The sequence below is a fragment of the Rhipicephalus microplus genome, chromosome 5 (genome assembly GCF_043290135.1).
Source record: "Rhipicephalus microplus isolate Deutch F79 chromosome 5, USDA_Rmic, whole genome shotgun sequence".
Classification (NCBI taxonomy): Eukaryota; Metazoa; Arthropoda; class Arachnida; order Ixodida; family Ixodidae; genus Rhipicephalus; species Rhipicephalus microplus.
This window is the reverse complement of record NC_134704.1, coordinates 14,621,658-14,629,005: the sequence shown is the minus strand read 5'-3', so window position 1 is coordinate 14,629,005 and position 7,348 is coordinate 14,621,658.

The window sequence follows — 7,348 nt, the reverse complement described above, 5'->3', positions numbered from 1 at the left end:
ACAGACACAAGAAACATGAAAGCATTTTCATGTTTCTCGTTTCTGTGCGCTGTTTTCATCGTGCCGTTCCGCGTGAATGTGGATAGCACGCTCGGTTTGAGCCAGGTTGGTGTTTACATGTTCGGTTTTGACAGCCCTCGGCGCCGATGCTTCCATAAGAGTATGTACATACACACAAGGGAGGTTATTTCACACTCTTAAACAACAAATAGTGCTGGCAAAACATTCAACGCAAAAGGCGAAGGGAGTCCAGCACTTTTACTGGAGAAACCGTGCCCGCCTGACCCGATTCGGTCTTTCCTTTTGGCTTCCTTCATCTGAGCGGCGAGGCGGTGAGGTTTTGAGGAGGGTTCCTTCTGTCGTCATTTCGGCTTCTTCGAAAAACAAACGGACCGCGCGGTAAAACACAGCGGTGGTGTTTGGAACCCCAGCGGAATATTTCCAGCTGGTGGCGCGGCCTGTTTACTATATACCACGCCGCCACGCCTCTGGCCCCGTATCTGAACGCAGTCGGCCCGCTTCTGCGAGACGACTGCCCGCTCGACTGCATAGCGCGGATGTGCTTCGTGCAGCACTGTCGTCACTGAGTACGGCGTTAATGTGGGCCGCAGTAAAAAAAAAATACCCCTTGTGGGTTGTGGCTATTTGTGGTTAATGTAGCCCCGCCCTATAGTGGTCTAGTGGCTAAGGTACGCGGCTGCTGACCGGCAGGTAGTGGGTTAGAATCCCGGCTGTGGTGGCTGCATTTTCGATGAAGGCGAAAATACTGTTAACCCATGGGCTCAGATTTGGGTGCACGTTAAAGAACCCAAGGTGGTCGAAATCTCCGGAGCCCTACACTACGGTGTCTCTCATAATTATATGGTGCTATTGGGACGTTAAACCCCGCATTTGAATTCATTCATATTTCGCATTCACAGTTCACATTTGAATCCATGCAAAGAAAATGATGATTGCGGAGACATATACAAGTTCCAATATTTTTTACAATATTAAATTTTTACCTTGTCATTGACGGAAGTCCAATGAGCCCGCGACGCAGCAGAGAAAACTGTTCCCGCGGGCAGCGTGCTAGAGCGCGTTCCGTCATGACACGTGATTTTTATTGCTTATATATGCATTCCGTGCCCTGTGTATTTTGATACACGAGTACTGATTAATTGATATGTGGGATTTAACGTCCCAAAGCCACCATATGATTATGAGAGACGCCGTAGTGAAGGGCTCGGGAAATTTCGACCACCTGGGTTTCTTTAACGTGCACCCAAATATGAGCACACGGGCCTACAGTATTAACGCCTCCATTGAAAACGCAGCCGCCGCAGCCGGGATTTGATCCAGCGACCTGCGGGTCAGCAGCCGAGTACCTTAGCCACTAGACCGCCGCGGCGGGGCTCTGATACACGACACGAGTATGCCGAAGTGATGGATCAGTTAGTGAAACGACCATGGTGGTAGCACGAAAGTGACATACAGGCTATCTTACGGATTACGGATGGGTATCGGTGCCACCATAACGGGCACTTATCTCTGCCGTTTTGTATATGAAACAACAAAACGAAGAGTGCTACGCGAAAACGTATATGCCCGAAATATATATATATATATATATATATATATATATATATATATATATATATATATATATATATATATATATATATATATATATATTCGACGCTATGCGACCATGACATAGCATGGTGCCATTTCGCGAACCCTGAAGAAGACCGCTTCACCGGCCAAAGCCGTTGGAAATAAAATTAAGACAGCTGCTAAGTTGTGTCTTGTTTCTTCCGAAGTACGTTTGTCCCATTGGAAAAAACTGCTGCATTAACATATTCTTGAACGTGCGCTTGAACTGACAGTTATACCAAATATATACATAGATTGTTGATTCAAGGTGCCCTTCTTTCACCAATATATGCCTCGTGTTTTCGAAAGAAGGTTTGTATTCGACGCGAATAAAGAAAAATAATGGTGCAGGTTTCTAGACGCATCGCGAGTTTTATATAGAGACGTTGCACGACGTGTTTATACTTCAGCAGCGGCATCCGCCCTGCATTGAAGAGAGCGGCCAACTGCGCACAAAAATTACCTCGAAAGACTCTGCACACGAGCACACCAATGCTGTCTGCCCATTTTTAAATGCTTAGGAAGAGTAAAAAGAAAGTATGTTTCGTCAGAAGCCGGTATTTGTATCTGAATCATGCTAAACAGCACGGGGAAGCCTGAACAAAGTGACTGAAATGTATCAAAAGTATGTCTTCTTCTTTTTCGACCTGTCGCTGAGCAACAAAAAATTACATAAGGATCAGGTTGAAAATGATGTTAGTAAAATGCAGACGCATGTATGCCTGATTTAGTTGTTCTGCATAGCATTTCTGCAGCATAAGGTGTTAGCTACGGAAAAATCTCTGCATTCTGTGCGTTTTTTTCAGTAAAGGTAGTGAACTTTTTATCGTCAGCTGGTGGTAGACGAAAAAAATCGCCCCGTGGTTGCCACGCACTATGCCTTTGCTATGCCTATGCCTTCGCATTATGCTTTCGCACTATGCCTTCGCTATGCCTATGACTTCGCATTATGCCTTCACACTATGGGTGCCAAACCTGGAGAAAGTGCGGAGCTGGCTTCCTTCTTTTGTTTCTTAAGTGTTTTCCTTTTCTTTCCTCCTCTCTCTCTCTCTCTCTCCATTTTCCGTCTTTTTCTGCCTTTATTTTTATTTATTTGTTCCTATCTCTACTTGTTTCTCTTTCTTGCTCTTTATACTTTTCTTCCCATTTTTTCTTTCTCTTCCTATGTCACGCTTGCATACTTTCTTTTGTTAAATGTTTTACGTGGCTTTGCCTCTATTGCACCAAGTACACTAGTTTTTTTTTCTTTTTTTGTTGATAATAAGTCATCCTCATCGAGGCTCTCGAACACCAAGGAGAAGAAGTCTTCTCTTTTGCGCTGAGCACCCGCTCAAAATGCTATAGTATACGCGTGTAGCATTACGCCAAGCGAAGACGACAGCACACAACCCAGCCCCGTAATGTGTTCCGCATTTGGTGAAATAACGCTGGTTTATTTGTGACAATATTTTAACGAAATCGTAAAAGGACATTACCCCATATACCCTTCTCCCGTCATCAATTATTCTCAAGATCACGCAACCAGGCAGAGACATTCTTTCACGATAACACCTTTACTTGAATTTACTTCCACGAAATAACTGCTTTAAATACTCTTGTTTTTTTCCTAGGACCATTGTTATTAGAATAACCTAACCGACATTATTGTAGCACAAAACTCGTTTTCTTTGCTTGAAAAAAAAAAAACTTGCTGCAGCTTGTTCACACTGTTAATATGCTTCTTTTTTATTATTTGTTCCTATTTATTTCATAATCTTTTTCAATTTGATTATCAATTTTGACAAGTTTTCTCCTTGAAATTTTATTTTCTTCTGTGTTTATATACTAAGCTTGTTTATGTATTTTTGCATTTCACAGCTGCTATTTGATGTTAAATTCTGTTGTGTACTTGTTCATTTTCTTAGGCTTACTGTGTTACCTGTATGCATTGTATTTTTCACTTCACGTATTTTCTTTAAATTCTATTGTTACTTTTTTTGAATATCACGTATCAATGTTTCACACCTACTATATTCTCTGCTTGAGACTGCAGTATCAATAAATAAATGAAAGACGCTGTAGTGGTGGAATTAGGATAACTTCGACATCCTGGAATTCCTTAACGTGCGCCTAAATCTAATGGCACGGTGCTCGTATATCAGTCCGCCTCCACGGAAATGCGATTGTCACGTTAGTGGTAGAGCCCGCCTCTTTTGTGGAAGCCAAACACTGCAACTACTGCATTGGACGCTGCAGTAGTGCGACTCAGTGCCACATGTACAGTCGGGAACAACATGAAAGAAAGAAAAAAACACGGAGTTATTTAGTCGTGATGTGGGGATATGCCTCTGCTGCACTGATTTGTGAGAAATAACATTTGGCTTGAATAAGTTGGACGAACGCTATTGTACTTGACTATTTGCACGTCGGCGCTATATTTCCTTGAGAACAATTCGATTGTTCTCTTTCATACTGCTCACGACATCTCCTTGCGTACATTACACCAGAAGTGTGCTGTGTTACCGGTATTTACTGACTACCCCTATATGTAAACTGCAGAAATAGTTTCTGGTTTCTTGTCCGAGTTCTGTCTCCCGTGAAAACTTGAACTGTTAAGGTGTTGCTCCATTGCCACCATCCTCATAACAAAGTCGCCCTAAGTTACCGCTTTGTAGGTACTAGACCACTGCACGATACGGTTCTTTTGTTAAACTTTCCAGCATCGAAGCGTGTCACTCGGTTTTTATGTCACGGACACATTTGGTGCACATGATAAACCAGTGATGAGCGCCCGTGCAGGTGTCCTTAGTAGAAACACAGAGGCGGTAACAGACCTGCGACCTGTTTTTTTTTAACCCATTCAGACAGTCGCGCACTAATAGCAACAATAGAACGAAATGTCAAGATAAGCAACAACCACTGCCCGTGCCCGGGACGTAGCTGCAGACGCGAGCTCAGGGCCCTCTCCGGATTGCAAGAGAAATAACTGTTTGTCTATAGTGCGGATGGATTAACCACGGCGTTAAAACTGAGCACAGTGAAGGAGAAAGGGTCGCTCTTAAAGTGCGCGCAATGAGTTAAACTAAATCCGAGTAATTTCATGCAGTGCAAGGAAGATAGCAGGTAGTGCAAGCTAATCGAGAGCAAAGCTTAAGCTCATTTCCCGCAAAAAGAGCAAGAGATCACCTGTTGTCGTGATTGCCGAACCGACCGTCATCTTTCTATAGACAATTATAGGGTGTCTATAATTTAGTTCTATCAGCGGAGCACATCACATATACTAGCCCTTGTTATCGCTCTTGATTAGCTGACGCGAATAGTATGCCTCGGCGTAACTGCGCGGAGCTTGAGAGAGTTGAGAGACGTGCAGCGGGCGCAACGGCAGAGCTCTCCCGGAGTCGCCTGTGGAGCGAATCTTGTGCCAAGAATGCAGCCCATCTTTGCGTGTTCTCTGTTCTTGTTCACTTATTCCCCGTGGCACATACCGACTGTGGAGGATTGGCAAATAATTGAACAGTTTTGCCAAATAGTACGCAGTTTTAGTATAACCTCCACTGCAGCATTTGCCTCTTATTCGTCTTGACCTTGTGCACGTTAAAGAACCCCAGGTGGTCAAAATTTCCGGAGCCCTCCACTACGGCGTCTCTCATAATCATATGGTGGTTTTGGGACGTTAAACCCCACAAATCAATCAATCATTCGTCTTGACCTTATGACTTGTTCTTTCCCTGGTTCGCCTTTCGTTCTTAAAAACTTTGCTCTCTGAGGGCGCAAAGTTTTGTCTCGGGTATTAGCGTTGTCGGCTACACGTCGAAATCCTGGTATTTATTGTTTTTTTTCTCATCTTCCTCATTTCACCAATGTTTTTGTGGATTCATTAGTGTTATTTGTCATTAGTTACCCTATTGTTCAGATACCTCAGTTATCGTCGTGGCTTGCGAGCAAATGGGTACAAAGACATTTAGATGTTTCATTCTAGATTACAACGGGCTAGAATCAAACTCCCGACCATGCTTAGCGTATATCGTGGTGATCATTGGCGAAAAAAAAAAAAGCTGTTAACGCCAGCTATGGCATGAGCGTATGTCAACGACGAGCAGTCGTAAACGTGAATAGAGCGGCAAAGAATTGCCGACCGCTGCTTTGGCCACGCACACAGCGCTGCGGATAAGACGCGCGTTATCATTCAACAGCCGGTCATTTCCGAGAAGTAATGTAGGTCGCGAACGGCTATCACAAGCCGAGAGATACTGACTGCGGGGCTCGCGTTCACGCGGAGTGCATAGATAGCGCCGCGTGCAGGGAACACTTGGAACTCGTGGTTGACGCAGGTTCAAACGGCCAGCCAAGTCACAGTTTCGCTATAAAACAGCACAGCAGTTGCTGCAGCAGAACGCGGTTGTGCGAAGGTTGCAAACGGCTAGTGACGATTATAACGTTGTTTCACAGAGCCCTGACATGCTTACGTTCTTATATTTGCTCAGATATTCACTTCCCCAAAAGACGAGTTAGTGAATGGGCTTGAAGCCATGATAAGGGAAGGATTGCGTGAGGACCGTCTTATTTTGCAGAGGAGCTGACCTGTGTACTCTGCGTCGTCGTCTTACCCCCGTATTCACAAACGCTCCTCGACTCGATTTCCACCCTTCACATGACAGAGTTGAGCACTGCGCCACCGCTCGGCTGAAAATGACGCTGCGCTACTCAATAATCGCAACAGATTATCGCTGATATGCAGTGACTTGCGGTGCCTAGAGACGGCGCTTCCATCGGCTTTCTCAAGTGAAGGTGAAGCGTTGAGTGAAGGGACGTTCTAGAATATGGGGGTTAGTAACAGTAGTAGTAATAGTAGTAGAAGCGGAGGTGCTCGTTGCATTAGTAGTGATGATAGTACTAGTAGTAGCAGTAGGAGTAGTATACGGTAGTAGTAATGGTGCTGGTGGTTGTAGTATAGTGGTGGCGGTAGTAGTAGTAATGGTTTTAATGGTGGTGTAGTAGTGCTGATAGAAGTAGTACTACTGCTACTAGTAGTAGTAACAGTAGTGGCAGTAGTAGTGCAAGTAGTGATGGCAGCGATTATGGTGGCGGTAGTAACAGTAATGCTGGGGAGGGGTTCGTAGTAGTAGTAGTAGGAGGAGGAGCAGTACTGGTGGTAGTAGTAGTTGTAGTAGCAGGGGTCGAGCAGGTCACGTTACAAAGAAGGCGGAGTGAATAAAGAAAGGACGATGATGATCAAGATAACGACGACAATGATGATGCATGCGATCTCGATAGCCAATCGCATACATACGCACGCTTACAACTTCACTGTCCGATGGTTTTCACGGCGTAGGACTAGCGGAGTTTGTATTATTATTTGGAAGTAATTATGTGTACATAACGATAAAGTTTCTTGCGAATACATACATTAATAAATGAAGATGTGGCGCGCCAAAACGTGAGACCGTTCATTCCACCGCCATGGCTACACACGTGGCGCTGGGTATAACTGCTGCAAAATTGTTCGATTGTACAGTCACAGCCATCCCTGACAAAAGATAGCGTTCATATTATCGTCAGTTATTCTCTTCTTGTCATTATTTTCTGTTGATGTAAGCGGGCGGAACGCAATTCGTGGTATACAGCCTCTCTTTCGGGCATTAATGATTTAGTGTTTTTTCTATTAAAGAAGCATTGGCCGCAATTTTTTTTGTCTGTTTTACCTTCTTCTGCCTTTATTGTGTCGACACTATAA